This window comes from Ranitomeya variabilis, chromosome 1 (genome assembly GCF_051348905.1).
Source record: "Ranitomeya variabilis isolate aRanVar5 chromosome 1, aRanVar5.hap1, whole genome shotgun sequence".
Classification (NCBI taxonomy): Eukaryota; Metazoa; Chordata; class Amphibia; order Anura; family Dendrobatidae; genus Ranitomeya; species Ranitomeya variabilis.
In genome coordinates, this window is record NC_135232.1 from 595,974,287 (window position 1) to 595,993,280 (window position 18,994).

General features: G+C 44.4%; 1 long non-coding RNA gene across 1 annotated transcript; it reads left to right on the forward strand.

Annotated features, from left to right (window-relative positions):
* The first annotated feature begins 10,305 nt into the window (after nt 1-10,305).
* LOC143807927 (uncharacterized) lies at nt 10,306-17,549 on the forward strand. The gene is made up of 3 exons (XR_013221839.1): nt 10,306-10,617; nt 11,264-11,387; nt 17,414-17,549. It is a non-coding gene; the product is annotated as an uncharacterized LOC143807927 (long non-coding RNA).
* The last annotated feature ends 1,445 nt before the right edge of the window (nt 17,550-18,994 follow it).

Sequence of the window (18,994 nt, forward strand, 5' to 3'; positions counted from 1 at the left end):
CCTTTCTGGTTCATTCATTCTTATTGGCCACTTGCAGATATATAACGTTGCTGGTCCCACATGATAGTTACTCCCCCAGAAAAAGGCTCATGTGCCAAAATGTAGGTAGTGACTCCTGGCACCACACTGCATTTCTGGTAAACACTTTATATATTCTTTGTTCTTACATGTCTACCTCTGATCTGTGACACTCCATTTGGCTATACTTCACCTTACTTCATATTATTGCCTGGACTATGTGCCATTTCTTTTTTGGATTTCACTGGTAGTCACTAGCTATAGCTTTACTCTTGCACCTTTGTGTTTTAACTTAGGATATCTTTGTACTCATTTGTTAACCACCTTGTGGCGCCATCTCATGGCTAACTTTTGTATTTTTACTGGTTTTAAATATTATCAATAAAAGTTTATTTTTTACCTACTACTACCTTTTCACTTTGGTCATTCACATTGTTTCCTATATGATTCCTTTAAGTTTTATAAAAGTTTAATTTAATTTTTTTTTAAATAGTAAAATCGAAAAAAAAAAATTAAATTTGGCATCAACTTAATCAATCTGACTAGAGCTGAACAGATCGATTTTCAGGACTCCAGGCTGATGAGGCTTTTGATTAGTTGACCTGGCGCAATGTGGCGTGACGCATAGATGGCATCACACCAGCCAGACTAATTAAATCTACATGAGGGATACCAGAAGGTTAAAGATTCGCAGAGCTCCATCACCCAAGGCCAAGGGATAAATTTGGCCAAATATTTCTTAGGTCTGACCAATCTAGATCTGGGTTTGTTTGATTTCATCTTGACAATATTACATTTTATATTGACCCTAATTTTTTTCTATTACAGGAGTGCTCCTTCCTACAGCTCCAGGGTACAATTATGGGGCATCATGTGCATCTTTGTATGCCAATTTATCCCTGGGACTGTGGTAGAGGGAAACAGTCTTTTAAAACACCTGGGCATGAAGCTTTTGTCTCATGGTCTCGTTATATCGATGATGTGCTCTTTATTTGGCAGGGGTCCACATCACAGTCAGGCGATTTCTAGGGCCATCTTTAATGTTACTGATTTGAACATTAAGTTTACTTGGAAATACAGACTACAGGCTGACATTCTTGATCTCATGATCATTAAATCATCCGACAGGACCGTCAGTACTGACATTTTCCATAAAACGACCGCCACAGATAATAATATTAATAATAATTTTTATTTATAAAGCGCCAACATATTCTGCAGCGCTTTACAAGCACTCTACTTTAGCGCAGACGCGCCATTGCACATGCACTGTTGTGTCCTCGTGGTGACGCGAGTTGTTGCCTTGCCGTGGTGATGGGTGTGATGACTACATCCTCATTCCCATCATGCACGGCGTACAGGCCTGCATCATGACAGGAAGCACTCCACATTGCTTCACAATGCACCTTCATCATATAAATAGTACCCATCTTTTAACATTAGCTACACCTCCTGATGAAGCCCAGTAAGGTGAAACTCATGAAGAAGTGTCTGTGTGCCCCCTTCTGTGCTCCTACTGGCTCTAATTATACACCATGTCTCAAGGTATTATCAGTATATGACCTTTATTCTCATAATCACTGCTGAGACTGCCTTTTATGAGCTGTAATTGTTTGGTTATGAGCCTTTCGATGCCTTTATTCATGAACACTAGATATATTTTTTCTGATATTCCATTTTGCATGTTCTGTTGCACTGACTTTAATGCATCACATATTAATCAATTTATCATCCATATTGTATACTGCAGAGGATTATGCATACGCTGAATATGAATAATAGTAATAGCGGACTTTTTCTTGCCTCTTATTTTAGGGAATATATGATCCCCTCTCTGTTGAAGTTATTACGATTACCCTCCCTTTATATGTTTTCAGCCATACTTCTTACCTACTTGTATAATATTGTTTGTTATGGCTCATGTTTTAATAAACTTTATATTTTTGGACATTGTGGTCCTTTTTTGCTATTTTTTCACCAATTCCTCACGTGTGGTTTATGCATTACTTGATGTTAATTTTCCATAGAGGAGTTTTAAAAGAAACTCTTTTTGGTCTTACACGTTTATATTACGGGCTAGTCCCATTAATTTTGGGTGCAGATATTTTAATATGTCAATCCGATGAGGCTCTTGATTAGTTGGTCTGGCGCAATGTCATTGCGATGTGATGCACAGATGGCATGGCACCAGCTCGGGGATCCCGGAAAGTAAAAGATTCACAGAGGTCCATCACTAAAGGCTAAAGGCCCTCCCAATCCTATACTGTGAATCCATCCTCCCAGCTCTAAATCTAACCTATGGAATTAATTTATTAATTTGTTATTTTTTTACCAGAATGAACATTCGTAAAAAAAAAAAAAAGAAAATTTAAAAACAATGTCAGAATTGCTGTTTCTGTCAATTCTATTACATAAAAAATGTTGATTTTTCCTGTTTCATAATATACAATTGATACTAATTCCAGAAACCTTCATCCTGCTGAAGAAAAAAAATTACATGGCTACATTGGAAGAAAAATACAAAAGGTTGGTGCTTTTTGAAGATGAGGAGGAAAAAAATTAAAGGAATGAAAATGAAAAATATTTGGGTGCCTATGGGGTAAAATGCATTTTGAAACACAATAAAACAAACACCCCATCACCCCAGCTGGTACTTGCTAACAATATATTGATGATTTTGTGACTTTTTTTTAACAGTCAAAGTGATATTTTTATGTGTCTTATGCAGCGCCCCAGAGTCCTGGTCGTTGCAGTACTGTGGCTCCGCCACTATGGGGAGCTATGGTGCGTCCGATGGCACTGAAGGAGTTCATCTGATCAGGTATCACAGACACCAATACATTTCACAGCCGGGCCTCCGGGGGGGAGCTAAGGGTGCTATTCATTAGGCCACTCCCCACCATAGTGGGTAAACTGGGGGTCAGGCAGGAAGTTAGATCAGAAAGCTGACTGGGTTGGAACCAGGCAACACCTTGTGGCAGAGGGTGTTGTAGGGGAAGATACAGTAGGGTCTCTGTCAGGGGTGGGATCCTGACAGAGGCTTGGCAACGAGAACGAACGTAACGGGACCGTGCCTGCTCCGGGTAGCGGCGGTGCCCAAGAAAGGATTAGAAGAGAGATAGATTGTGCTGAGTGAGAAACGGGATCACGCAAAGGAGAAATACCAGTAGGAGTCGTGCTGTAAGACCGAAGCAACATCCTACTGAGGCGCAATACCGGTGGCCGGAACGCCGAGGGAGTAGAACAACATTCAGCTTCAAGCAATACTCCAAACAGCGGCAGGACAGTCAGTCTCAGGCGGGCTGTCTAACTCAAATCACCTATGAAGTCTTGGGAGGCAATTGTGGGAGAGGGGCGTCTCTAGGGTCCCGGAAGAACTCCAGGCCTACCCGTCAAACGGGTGCCGTTCCTACCCGAACCTCAGGGAGGGACGGAGGATTAGCAGAACATCATCTAGTCGAGTTGTGAGGGAACATCAGAAACAGACACAACAGTTGTGGGGTACTTTCCGTAAGCACAGCAGGGAAGGACTACAACACATAGCGCTAGGGGGAAGGCACAGATTTCCTCCTGTGAAGAGAACTCTGGAAGTGTCATTGGACCGGCCGGACTTGCGCAGCCTGGTGAGCCGTATTCTGGATTGAGGACCCAGAGATCTTCAGTAAAGAGGTAAAGAGACTGCAACCTGGTGTCCTCATTATTTATCGCAACCTGCACCCCACAACTGCACCGTTACAACACCACTTATTGCACCGGACGTCCCCCACTGACAGACAGGGCCACGGACCGGGTCTAGCCACCGTGACAACCCCAGGACTGAGATCCCAGAGGCCCGGCTCCGGGTACCCCTCGGCCCTGCGGCGGTGTGGGGGCGCTCCAACTTGGCGTCACGAACAGGATCTACTTAAGCCTGAAGAATCAGGTCATGTGTGCCTTGGAACTGTGATTTACTGTGCTTGGACTGTACTTTATTGCAAGGACTGTGCTGCGCCATTTGCCGCCAAAATCCGCCGCCATTACAGCGCTGAGGAGAGCGCAGGAAGAGAAGAGGGGCGTGGAGTAGGCGTAGACAAGCTAGAGAGCGCGAAGGGCAATGGCCGCCCAGTCTAAACATTTCCTGGTCCTGAGGACGTGTCCGTCAACGGCCGAGGTCCGCCTCCTGATCCTGTTTGGAGGGTGGAGACCATGGAGACGGGGCCGCCCACGAAAGAGACCGCGGGAAGAGGACACCGAAGGAGGAGAAAAGATGGCGACATCGAGAGCACCGCGTGGGACTGCCCCGATCCAGCCTGAGGCTGCACCGCCCGACACAGCCCCAGATGCGCCAGCGTTGCGGGAGCTGACCCTTACGGAGCTACCGATGGGCCGATCCCCCTTGCCGCCGTCGGCGGAGTGTGTAACTGCAGCCGAGGCCCGCCAGCTAGCGCGCCGCGTGGAGGCCGAGGCCCGCGTGCTTGCTCGGCTGGGCCAACCCACGGAGGTCCGTTTAACTCCGGTGTCCCCTGCTCCTCCTGACCCAGCCGCGGCTGAAGGTGAGCTGCAAACACAAGGCCTGAAGATTATGCCAGAGGCCGAGCACCTGCGGCGCTTGATGGCTGCATGGTGGAACCGACCGCAACCGGCAGCCCAGATCGATTTAACCACCGTCGCGGAGATCCCCTCGTCCCACTGGGGTGTAGTGGTCTCCTTCAACCCCCGATATGGAAGAGGGGTTATCCAGGAGATCGGGGAGCCGCTACAAGTCCACGTGGACCGGAAGGAGGTCGAGCACTGCGGAGGAAGGTTTGTTCGCGACCTGGAGCCCGGTGATGCCGTGACTTACACCCGGTGGAGGAGAGCAACAGGCGAAGCTGGCTAGATGGCACGGGGCGTCCAGCGATGCGTTGCGCTCCAGGCCGCCGCTGAAACAGCTGATGATGAACCTCCCGCCGAAAAGGCCAAAGACCCGGCGGAGCAGCAGAGAACCCGGACCCACCATGTGCCGTGGGGGCGAGCAGGATCCTCGGTGAGAAGAACATCACGGCGGGGGATCTTGTCGTTGCTAGGACCAGAGCCACTTCCTGGTGAGGCAGCGCGGCCCGTTGGCCTGGTGAGGCCCGGAAGGAAACCACCTGCTGCGCAGAAAGAGTAAGCATGATTGCTTTAAAAATGTAAATAGTTCTCTCTTTGTTTAACTGTTTGTTTACTGTTTGCTGCTAAACCCGTCCAGGGTTAATTCTTTATGGATCCCTTTGTTGACCCGGGATCCTTGTTGATTTGTTTACTTTTCTTCAAGTTTGCACAAGATTGAAAGAACTGCAGTAATCATGGACCGTGCATGATACAAACTTTTTCCTGTATATAGTTTGCACCTTATTAAAGGCGCTTCCTACTGGTTTTACTTAGAAAGAGACTCTTTGCGAAGATACCGCACCGGAGCCTTTGCTGAGTATGGACTGGTAGCTAGAGAACAAATGCTACCCCCTAAAGACTTGGTCCCTTCTTAAAGGGGACATCCACGTGTATATTTGAAGAACCGTATTGCTTTGAGATTAATGGATAGCAATAATGTCTTGATGAGAGAAAAGTGATGATAATGTTGTACGAGAAAGTTGTATGTGTTTAATTAGTTAAATGTGAAGAAATACTGATGATGTGCTCTGAGAAGTAAAAAGGTGAAAGGTAGAAGAAGGATGCAGTGGACCCGTAGGGATAGACGTGGAGTCCAGCATGCATGATAGAAAGAAAGATAATGAGAAGGCTTAATGTTCAGAAGAAAATGCTTGATAATGTTGATAGATAGTTAGGATAGAAGGTAAACCCTGAGTCCTCATAGGAGTCATATAGAGATGGCTCAGTGCTCTTAAACTGAAAGTAATGTTATGTTCTATACTGTGTATAGTAGTTGAAAAGGCAGTAGGCCCTGGCTGAACGGGGCGGTCCTGTAACAGAAAGGAGAGGCAGTAGGTCTGGTGCCGATAGGACAGGCGGTCCTGCAGATTTAAAGAAGGAGAATGAAAAAGTTAAAATACCTTATAATGTGATTATAGGAAGGTCTTTAGTGGACTAAGAGTGTATGTCCTTAAAGGCAAGGTTAAATTATTGTTCAACAATTTTTGCACTTAGTAGAATACCCGGTTGGGTAAGGAAAGTTAATTATAGCCTGTTGCTATGATATTTAACAATGTTTTGTAACGTTCAAGTGTCCTCACCTCCCATAAAGGGAAGCTTGTTCAAGTATACTTATTGTTATTGCACTCAACCAAACTGTATGTCTTTTTGCTAAACTTGTATTGTTGTTTTCTTCCCAGTCCCGAAGTACTGTGTTTAACCAGGGGGGAGTGCAGCGCCCCAGAGTCCTGGTCGTTGCAGTACTGTGGCTCCGCCACTATGGGGAGCTATGGTGCGTCCGATGGCACTGAAGGAGTTCATCTGATCAGGTATCACAGACACCAATACATTTCACAGCCGGGCCTCCGGGGGGAGCTAAGGGTGCTATTCATTAGGCCACTCCCCACCATAGTGGGTAAACTGGGGGTCAGGCAGGAAGTTAGATCAGAAAGCTGACTGGGTTGGAACCAGGCAACACCTTGTGGCAGAGGGTGTTGTAGGGGAAGATACAGTAGGGTCTCTGTCAGGGGTGGGATCCTGACAGAGGCTTGGCAACGAGAACGAACGTAACGGGACCGTGCCTGCTCCGGGTAGCGGCGGTGCCCAAGAAAGGATTAGAAGAGAGATAGATTGTGCTGAGTGAGAAACGGGATCACGCAAAGGAGAAATACCAGTAGGAGTCGTGCTGTAAGACCGAAGCAACATCCTACTGAGGCGCAATACCGGTGGCCGGAACACCGAGGGAGTAGAACAACATTCAGCTTCAAGCAATACTCCAAACAGCGGCAGGACAGTCAGTCTCAGGCGGGCTGTCTAACTCAAATCACCTATGAAGTCTTGGGAGGCAATTGTGGGAGAGGGGCGTCTCTAGGGTCCCGGAAGAACTCCAGGCCTACCCGTCAAACGGGTGCCGTTCCTACCCGAACCTCAGGGAGGGACGGAGGATTAGCAGAACATCATCTAGTCGAGTTGTGAGGGAACATCAGAAACAGACACAACAGTTGTGGGGTACTTTCCGTAAGCACAGCAGGGAAGGACTACAACACATAGCGCTAGGGGGAAGGCACAGATTTCCTCCTGTGAAGAGAACTCTGGAAGTGTCATTGGACCGGCCGGACTTGCGCAGCCTGGTGAGCCGTATTCTGGATTGAGGACCCAGAGATCTTCAGTAAAGAGGTAAAGAGACTGCAACCTGGTGTCCTCATTATTTATCGCGACCTGCACCCCACAACTGCACCGTTACAACACCACTTATTGCACCGGACGTCCCCCACTGACAGACAGGGCCACGGACCGGGTCTAGCCACCGTGACAACCCCAGGACTGAGATCCCAGAGGCCCGGCTCCGGGTACCCCTCGGCCCTGCGGCGGTGTGGGGGCGCTCCACTTACCTCCGACAACCAGGACTGTTACATTTCCAAAAATGATGTTGTAAGATGCACAGATGTAATCTCCGGAGTCGCTGGTCTGTGTGTTACGTATCAGCAGTGTAGCCATATTATGGCTATTACTACAGACATACTTATTCTGGCCATTATCCTTAGCACAGGATTTTACTAGTGAAATGTTTCCTCCATTTCCCCAACTTTTTCGGTACCAGGAGATCGCAGTTCCAGCCGCTATTGGCTCACTGGACTCACAGGAGAGTTCGGCAGTGGTCTCCACACCAACATACATGACATCCACTGGCTGATACACGACCATCGGAATAGCAACCACTGAGAAACAAAAACCATTTTCGAGTCATAACTGTATCTGGATCTTCCGCGTGATACATACTCTACCAGAATATCTGTCCTCAAAAAAGGAGACCACCTTTGTTGTCAAATCCAAACAAAAGCCTTTGGAATAAATTACTTCTTACCTGGAGAGGTCAACAGGGTTAACATTAATGGCAGCATCTTCGTTACTCTGCACTAAGGGAAATTAATGTAAATCTCTTATTATAGACTGTAATAATCAGCCAGAAAGGAAGTGACCACCTCCCTTTCTGACCACCTACATGATATATGAGCTTCATCCCTTCAAATTTTTCCATTTTCATCTTCATAGCCATATTGAATGTCTACAGCTCCAGGGTTTAACTGGCATCTCTCCCAGATGTCCAGACTAGATGCCCACAACCTGTCAAAGTTCTTTCACATCCTTTATCTCAGCCCCTCTAGTCCTAGTCTATAGAAATGTTCCACATGCCTTGGCAGTGTGGGCTCGTCTTCAGTACTGACCACTTAAGAGTATGTCAGTGCTGAGGAGGTGGAGGAAGTGGCAGTGACAGAAATAACTGTACTGAACATCTAACACATTGAGGGTTTTTTGATACACTAGAAAAGTGCATAACAGAGACTTCAAATGATCTTTTCGATGATCTTTCTCTTCCGTGGTTTCAGAGCAGTAAATTTAGAGCTTGATCACTTTTACACAAGGAAGGTCCATCATACTCTACACTCCACCCGGGGTCATTAGACTATGCTGACTTTTTTCATGTCTGGTGAAGAGTCCTTTGTGGCTGAAACATTTCTAGATTTATCCCCTTCCTTCCGGTGCCAATTTCCTGTCTGTGCTTTTTCTTTTTCCTCCCCAACTTGCAACAGACTTTTTTTTTAAGTTTTCATTGGCTCCCTTCACTTTAACATAAAACATACTGAAAAATAGGAAAAAAAATGTTGTGTGTGGTGAAAAATAACACAATTCCACAACTGTTGTTTAAGCTTTGATTTTATGGTGTTCACTCTACAGTAAATATGACCTGTTCACTTTATTCTTAAGATCATTATGATTATGGAGATATCAAATTTGTGTAGCTTTTACAATAAAAAATAAAATTTTATATATTTTAAAACGTGTACCTTTGATGGACACAGCATTGCCAACTTTTTTTATATTTGAAAAATGGGAAAATTAGGTGATTTGAACTATTGTGTTATTTTTTTTCTTTTAAGATAATTTTGCTATAAGTAGTGAAGAGTGAACATGCTCGCCACTACTCGTTACTCGCCCGAGTATCACTATGCTCTGTGTACTCGCCGAGCAGCGAGCATTTCCAGGATTATTCGGCGGTAACTGGTGTCTTCACCCAGCATTTTTGGCGGACTTTAGAGACCCAATCACGCTGCAGGGATTGTCTGCCAGGCCATGAAACGCTGCAGCCATCTTTGTTGTGGTCATGCAGTGATTGGCTTGGCAGCACAGCATCATCCCGAGTATAAGAGACCTGATGGCGCCCTGCTCACTACATTCAGCTCCGGATTCAGTGAGAGTAGGGAGAGCTGCTGCCGAGATAGGGTGAGAATCGTGGTTTTTATAGTTAGTGTAGGTCTGCAACTGTTAAATCCACAACTCCTGAGAAACCAAAAGTCCTTTTTAGGGCTAATTCGTGGGTCCCAATATTGCAGTGCTAGGTTGGCAGGGCACAGCATATCCACATCAGTGCAAGGCCTGCAGGCACTGTATGTGCGTACATAGCTTTCACTGCATCTCTCCCAAAGCTTCATTACTGTCTGCTGCTGCTACAGCTTCTTTACTATATACCTAGTTGCAATCCAATCTGCTCGACCCGAGCAACAAGCACCCGAGCATTTTAGTGCTCACTCATCACTAGTTATGTCTTCCTAATAATAAAGATTAATTATGGTTTAATTATACTCTGGGTCCTTGTGCTTTTCTCATGTCCATAATAATGTTTACTAAGTTGTTACCTTGAAATTAGTGTAATCATTCCATAAGGGTAATTTTTTGTGTCTACTATAATATGTGTAATGGTCTTCTATGGATCCTGTTAAAGTAAGAGTACAAAGAGGGCAGGTACAGGGCTTTCAGTAGACCCCTAACTTCCATGACAGCCCCTCGGCATCCCATGATCATGTTTCATACGAGTGATAGTATGGCAGAAGATGACTCCCTTTTTCTAACCACTTTCATGCTGGGGTCACCATTGACCACTTCATCTAAGAGGTGAAGTTGGTAGTAATCGGAGCAAACTCTGATCATTGCAGTTAGGGGCAGGTGCTACCTGTACAACACAGATGGCATCTACTGTGTATCTATGTATGTCTTCTCATGAAATCCTTTGTAAAGGTTTCATTGCATTTGAAAATGTCTATTCTAAACTGAACCCCTCTTAAATGGCTAACCCCAATACTCGCTAGGCTAGGTAACTATATTTGATTAATTCTAATTTATCTTGTTTTCCAGGAGGAGAAGCTGGTGGTGGTCAGCCAGTGGCCAGTCTTCTTGACCATTCAGTAGAGTTACATCCTTTGGATCTATCGCTTCCTGTACTAGAGGTTATCTGGAAATGTATCATTCAAGAGAAAACCATAAAGATGGTCAAGTATCATCAAGAACAATTTACTATCTACTCTCAGTTTAGTGATCGTGTGGAGGTATCCAATGATGGGATTAAGTTATGTATCAAAAACCGGAGGATGGAGAACACAGTGGTCTACACAGCAGAGGCTACCTTCACAAATAATCAAATACATCATATAACCTATATTGTCACAGTGTAAGGTACGTGCTAGCACTAATCCAGTGTCTTTATTTTGCTTTTCTCATTTTCGTTTTGATCCATTCCTGTTTTAATAAAATAAGAATTTGATAGGGATGGACATCAGTCTCCAAAACTGTAGATAAATGTAGAAGATTCATAAATTTGGCTTATAAATCTGCTTCTTCACAAATGAGGTTGTGCTGTTCGAAGCCCCTGACAGTGGTTTCACCGGCCAGCTCCACCCCACCGTTGCATGGATGGACAATGCTGGACTAGATGACGAAGTTGTGGGAAGAAAGTAACTCAGGAACTAAAACCTTTGAATAGGAACTTAAGGTTTTTTTAAAAAACTAGGTTGAAAAAAGATACTGGTCCATCAAGTTCAAACCTTCTTGACCAGTTATACATTATCTTGCTCTATTATTTATAACCCACAATGCCATTGCTTACTATGAAAGCATCCAGCTCTTTATAAATGTTGATATAGCATCTGCCATTACTACCTCTTGTTGTTGGGTATTCCATAGTCTATCTGTAAGGAACCCTTTCCAGTTAAGATGCCAAAATCACTTTTCCTCCAGCTCCATTTTTTGGGGAATGTGCTGTTTTGTTCAACAGATTTTCAATTTTTTTACACATGCGTTGTCCTACTTTTCTACTTTTCAGGTGCACTGGGTCTCAATTGTTTGCATCTGTGCCACCTACTGTGTTACCTGGGTCCTAGTGATTCACAGATGCCTCTGCTATAGTATGGCGGGAATTTGATCCTTTCTGGATGCAGCGATCCACAGTGAGTGTTCAACATCGTGCAGTTATTGTTTTCTTTAGAATTCTATGTAAGAGGGCTGAAAAAGACTGCAATATTTTACTAATGATTCGTTAGCATTGGAGGTATCATCTTGTTATGTACCTAAGTTACCTTATTGCTGGTAGTAGTATACCCCCTATAGGTTTCGCACAGGGAGTACTCGCCTTACACTTTGATGATGTTACCGCTCTGGGAAATTTATAGGTGACTTGTACGTGGTAGAAGCAAATGCGAATTGTCCTGCCAACATGGATAAAAACATTTGGAGAATACACATTTTATGTAAATTTCAACTCCACTCAACTTATTTTGCTCATAAGGGCTGTCCCACACATCCAGATAATTCCGGTACCGGAATAAATCGGTACCGGAGTTATCCGTGTCCGTGTGCCTGGGAACTCACGTAGGCCATACGTGCGGCACACGTGTGCCGCCCGTATGGCGAGTGGGTACCCTGCATCGTGCTGAAGCCGCGATTCATATGTTCCCTGCAGCAGCGTTTGCTGCAGAGAAAATATGAATAATAGTGTTTAAAATAAAGATCTATGTGTCCGCCGCCCTCCCACCCCCTGTGCGCCCCCCCGCTGGTCTGAAAATACTTACCCGCCTCCCTCGCTGCTTCCTGGTCTGGCCGCGGCTTCTAGTGTATGCGGTCACGTGGGGCCGATCATTTACAGTCATGAATATGTGGCTCCACCTCCCATAGGGGCGGAGCCGACTATTCATGATTGTAAATGATCGGCCCCACGTGACCGCATACAGGAGAAGATGGGGGCAGAGAGGAAGGAGTGACAGCCAACGAGGGACCGGGTGAGTATTTTCTGAACAGCGGGGGGGCGCACAGGGGGTGGGGGGGCGGCGGACACATAGATCTCTATTTTAAACACTATTATTCATATTTTCTCTGCAGCAAACGCTGCTGCAGGGAACATATGAATCGCGGCTTCAGCACCATGTGGGGGGGACAGCGCTTACTGTAGTGCTGTCTCCTGCACGCACACGGACTCCAGACGGAGAACGTCCGTGTGAGGTCAGTGTTTTACACGGACCCATTGACTTTAATGGGTCCGTGTAATACGTGCGCTCCCACGAAGGGCTGTCCCACACGTCCAGATAATTCCGGTACCGGAATAAATCGGTACCGGAGTTATCCGTGTCCGTGTGCCTGGGAACTCACGTAGGCCATACGTGCGGCACACGTGTGCTGCCCATATGGCGTGTGGTACCCTGCATCGTGCTGAAGCCGCGATTCATATGTTCCCTGCAGCAGCGTTTGCTGCAGAGAAAATATGAATAATAGTGTTTAAAATAAAGATCTATGTGTCCGCCGCCCTCCCACCCCCTGTGCGCCCCCCCGCTGGTCTGAAAATACTTACCCGCCTCCCTCGCTGCTTCCTGGTCTGGCTGCAGCTTCTAGTGTATGCGGTCACGTGGGGCCGATCATTTACAGTCATGAATATGTGGCTCCACCTCCCATAGGGGCGGAGCCGACTATTCATGATTGTAAATGATCGGCCCCACGTGACCGCATACAGGAGAAGATGGGGGCAGAGAGGAAGGAGTGACAGCCAACGAGGGACCGGGTGAGTATTTTCTGAACAGTGGGGGGGCGCACAGGGGGTGGGGGGGCGGCGGACACATAGATCTCTATTTTAAACACTATTATTCATATTTTCTCTGCAGCAAACGCTGCTGCAGGGAACATATGAATCGCGGCTTCAGCACCATGTGGGGGGGACAGCGCTTACTGTAGCGCTGTCTCCTGCACGCACACGGACCCCAGACGGAGAACGTCCGTGTGAGGTCAGTGTTTTACACGGACCCATTGACTTTAATGGGTCCGTGTAATACGTGCGCTCCCACGAACATTGACATGTCTCCGTGTTTGGCACACGGAGACACGGTCCGCAAAAAATCAATGACATCTGAACAGATGCATTGATTTTTATGGATCTACGTGTGTCAGTGTCTCCGGTACGTGAGGAAACTGTCACCTCACGTACCGGAGCCACTGACGTGTGAAACCGGCCTAAAACAGTGTAGAATACTGATGTTTTGCAATTCGTTTCTCACAAATTCAGCAAAATGGGTACCGAAGGATTCCTTTAGAGTTCACGATAAACAAGCAAAAAAAATAATAATACCACATTCTCATCTATCCAGCCATCTTCATATCCCGCTGTCTAGTCCTCGGCGCCACTTCTTTTTTCTTGTTCTTGCAAAGTACATTTTCTTCACCTGTTCACTCTGGCCATGTCTTCTGCCATGACTGGAGTTCGGATGTCACTGTGTCCTATCGCACGTCATGACGTTACGACATGTATCACCCAACTGATGATACAGATGATACAGTGCACAGAATTTGAATTAATAGGCCTAAGATAGTGGAAGATAGTGGATAGTGTGTAAGATAGTGGAAGGCAAAAAAGAAGAGGTGCCAAGGACCGTGCAGCACTGTGCCAACAGGTGAATAATTTTTTTCCTTTTTTTCCCTCTACATCAACTGCTTATTATGGTCTGAGCCTTGGAGAATGATAAAAGGAACATTCAATTGGCAGAGTAAAACTAGGCTGCAAATTTCTCTGTAAATTCAGAGCAATTTAGTGAATTCAAGCCTCAAAAATATTAGCAATGAAAAAAAATGTGGTTGTAAAACATAACTTTTATTAGTTAGTCTTCTAAAAAGAGGTCCATAACCTCCATAAAATCAATGTGAGTAGTAAACCATCACACACCTTGTATAATTAAATGTTTCATCTCCCTGTTTGGGGAAAAATCCAAATCTCAATTCTCTGTCAGAGATAAAGAGTAGGTATAGATATTTTTCACATCACATAGATTCTGTGAACCAATATAAAACCCAGCGCCCCACCATGGGGAAATCAAAATGAGTTATTCTTATCTATATTGCTCACATTTGTTGTTATATTAAAAAGATTTATCTGCCACATATCAATTCTTTCATGTTAGAGAATAAAAAGGAACAATCTCACCAATTATAGCTTCTTTCCTTTCTCTATTTTCTTTTTTCTCCTTTAACCGCAATTCAAGGATTCTAGGTCCCAGTATAGTCCCTGTCAGTCCCTAGTTTTGGCTGACCCTGGAACCCCAAAACTCCCGCCCTTACAAGGGCAGTCCACAGCTAGCCCTGCCACTAGCCAGCCCTGGACTGACCCTATGTGCCTTCCGACGCGTTTCTTCAATAGTGTGATTCATTAGGGGATTTGGCAAATTAATCCTTATCAGGAGTATCTGGGCAGCATCTCCCTTCAACTGGGACAAACAAAGAGGCAATGGCATCCATATCAATCATCACCTCCTCTTAAGTAGCATATATCATTAGTGAAAAAGTTAAAACACCTGATCTGCAGCACAGTAGGTTCATCAACACATAATCCGATTCATTCTTCTCTTGCAAAGGGATACAGACATATAAAGATTAGTCCCAGTGATATCTCTCACCTGTTCCTTTTCCCTAATCTCCATCCCATTCTTTGAAGAGCAAATATCCACGTGTAATGGATCCCCCTGAGTCTTGGGCATTCATTTCTGGTTTGCCAGACCGCAAGAGCGCTTCATTTACCTCATTTCCGGCATATGGAACTCAACAGGACCACTTCCGGGTTGTTTGTATGCATTCCACCTGTACTTGCATCATATCCACCATGTCTATCTCCGGATCACTTAGCCTCCTTGCTTTCCAATTACATCATTTCCGTTCTATGGAGCGCACATCTAACGGCGGTGTATATAACTTAAGTATTTTGATCTTTATCATAACATATCATCTTTAGAACTCTATATAAAGAATCATTGGGGGCTAAATTAATTTTTCATATGTACTCCATATTTAATATAGACTATTCCATCCCATCATACTATATTTCAAAGATATTTTAGATATATTTAGAAGGGTATGGAACGATGAGATCAAATTAGTGGGAGGAGAATATAAGGTGGAGATATCCCTTTATTTAAAGGGGTGGGAAAGATTTTTCTTAATGTCCAGCATTTTTTAGTTGGTGAAAAAATAGTATTTTACCAAGGGATTTTTGATACAGAATGAGTACATCTTATTTGACATGAAGCAGCCAAAAGTTAGCTGCTCATTAATCCCATTTGGAGTGACTGTATTTAGATGGAAAATCCATCTTGCCTCTCTCTGCAAGATGAGTCGATCCCAGTCACCTCCTCTCAAGGGTTTCCCTACTTTCTCTATGCCTACAAACTTCATTTTTGCTTTGTTACCACCATGAACCTCATTTACATGTCTAGCAATAGGGGTGCCCCTCTTATGTTCGATGTCCCCAAGGTGTTCCCCTCTTTTCTGTCTAAGTTCCCTTTTCGTCTTCCCAATGCATTCAAGTCCACATTGGCAAATTCCTTTATAAATTACTCCCTCAGTCCGGCAGTTTATAAAGTCCCTGATAACAAAGGCCTGATCAAAAGTTTTACATTTCTAGATAAATAGACACAGTACTCAATTCCCACAGCCAAAACAACCCTTTATGTTAGATTTTAACCAGGTCTCTGACTTTGGCCTTACAAAGTGACCATGTACCAGTCTATCCTGTAGTGAGCGGCCCCTTCTGTGTGTAATGTGTGGGTACATTACAATTCAAACCTCAGCAGATCGATCATCTCTAGAGTCTAATTATTTTGGCAGCTTTGTTTAAAAAAAATCAGACACTATAATCCAGATAGGAAGGATTTCAGAAAGAAACCACTGCATTACCCAACATTTCTCAGGCATTGCTACATGCTACATGCACAAAATAACCAAACCTCTTCCTTAACTACAAGATCACACACGGTCTCCATCAGTAGGGTGTAGGTAGCATTTAATTAACCATTTTAGTGCCGGACCTTGAGAGTTGAATAATAGTCAAGACAAATACAAGGAAATAGTTTATATTCAATTCCACATACTCATATAATGATAAAAACATGAGCAAAAAGGGAAACATAATATTATTAAGTCATCCTACACAATTGTCAGAATGGCGCAACATGCAGAGGTTTCACCTGGATGGCAAATTACTATTATTTTTTTTTAAATGTATCACATGATAATTGCAGCCTATAGTATGCATAAAATGTTTCCTATGATTATCATAAAATTAAGTCTGCATTCACACTCTGCTCTGCAGTTCCAAGTCTAGGCTGCGCAAAAATAAAAAATAAAATAATAATTAAAATAATAAAAAATAATAATGTAAAACACGTAGAAGTTCCACTGTGAAAGAGGAAAAAATAAAATTTAAATTTTTTTCTAAAATAATTGCAAAAACACACAGCGCTTTCACTTTGATTGGGACAGAATGACATTTAAAAAAAAAAATAATCAAAAATATATACATTTACAAAAAAAGAGATCACAGGAAAATCTTGAAAGTGTGTAACACCCCTGTTATGATTGCCATAAAATTAGGTCTACGTTCAGACATTACAGAGCAACTACCAGTTTTGACAGCACAAAAATAAACGATATTTGCAAAAACACGTGGCAGAAATAATGTAAGAAAAAAAGGCAAAAGAAAAAGTAGCAAAAAAGAAGAAAAATTGGCAAAAAAATGCATCATAAGCTGAAACACGTGAAAATTAAAAAATATGGAATGAGCAGCGCTCCTGCTATGATCATCATCACAAAACTTGGGTTGCGTTCACACGTCAATGTGTCCCTACCGGTTGTTTATGTTCTAACTTTGTGGGAAAATGAAAACCAAACACTCTTCTGGAGTTGCATCCGAAAATGTTCACATGTATGTTCATATTATATGTGTTTGTGCATATTTTATATATGCATGGGTGTTCTATGAATGTCTGTGTGTAATGTATTAACCTCTACATAAGTTGTACAAGAGGGTGGGGTATGATGAGATTGGGATGCTTAATGGACGTCACTGTCAGTATACCGCCCCATGTTTATCAAAGCATGGTCACTTTAGGATCACAATACTAACACTGCACCATTATAAATTTTCTTTTTTGTTCCTTTTTAATTACAGCGCCCATCCTGCATATATTACTGAGAAAGCAAACCTCACAGAGCGATGTAACATCACCCTCCATTGTTGTGTCCCATCACACACATCAGATCTCTCCTACGCCTGGAAATCCAGACACCAGGACTCTACATATAAGCTAAATAATGATGGACACACCACCCTGATATCACTTATTGCTATTTCACTTATTTTATACTTTTGCTGATTCACTTATTTTATACTTACTTGGAAACCATAATCAAGGAGGCTTTTCTAAATGCATAGGCCTACCTATATAAATAAAGGGGTTGTCAACTTAAGAAATAGAGATCAGAATCTAATAAAGTGATACTTAATTGAAGTATCCCCCACTGATACTGTTTTAACACTACCCGGTTCCCTGCTGGTCTCTACTTACTACTGTAGTGATGATGTCCCAGCAGAACAACATGGGACCAACTGCAGACAAATATTTGGAAACTATCATCAGGCCTGTCTAAATACATAATGTAGGACACTCCCAAAAAATTAAAAATAAGAATGGCATAAAAAATTGGTAACTAAATAACCTCCTACCATTTTTGCTTCAACACTGCCTGGTTCTCCATTGCTCTCTTGCAGTCATCATGTCCCAACGAAGGGACAGGTGACCACCTGCATCAACTTATTTGGAAACTATCATCGAGCAGGCTTCTCTTAGTACATAAGGGCTGTCCCACACGTCCAGATAATTCCGGTACCAGAAAACATCGGTACCGGAGTTATCCGTGTGCCCGTGAGCTCACGTAGGCCATACGTGCGGCACACGTGTGCCGCCCGTGTGGCGAGTGGGTACCACACGGAGCGTGCAGGAGACAGCGCTAAAGTTTAGCGCTGTCCCCTGCATCGTGCTGAAGCCGCAATTCATATCTTCTGTGCAGCAGCGTTTGCTGCATAGAAGATATGAATAATAGTGTTTAAATGAAAGATCTATGTGTCCGCTGCCCCCCCACCCCCTGTGCACCCCCCCACTGTTCAGAAAATACTCACCGGCGTCCCTCGTTGGCTGTCGCTGCTTCCTGTCCTGGCCGCGGCTTCCACTGTATGCGGTCACGTGGGGCCGCTCATTTACAGTCATGAATAGGCGGCTCCACCTCCCATAGGGATGAGCCGACTATTCATGAATGTAAATGAGCGGCCCCACGTGACCGCATACAGTAGAAGCCGCGGCCAGGACAGGAAGCAGCGACAGCCAACGAGGGACGCGGGTGAGTATTTTCTGAACAGCGGGGGGGCGCACAGGGGGTGGGGGGCAGCGGACACATAGATCTTTCATTTAAACACTATTATTCATATCTTCTATGCAGCAAACGCTGCTGCACAGAAGATATGAATCGCGGCTTCAGCACCATGTGGGGGGGACAGCGCTTACTGTAGCGCTGTCTCCTGCACGGCACACGGACTGCAGACGGACAACGTCCGTGTGCGGTCCCTGTTTTACATGGACCCATTGACTTTATTGGGTCCGTGTAATCCGTGCGCTCCCACAAACACTGACATGTCTCCGTGTTTGGCACACGGAGACACGGTCCGCAAAAAATCAATTACATCTGCACAGATGCA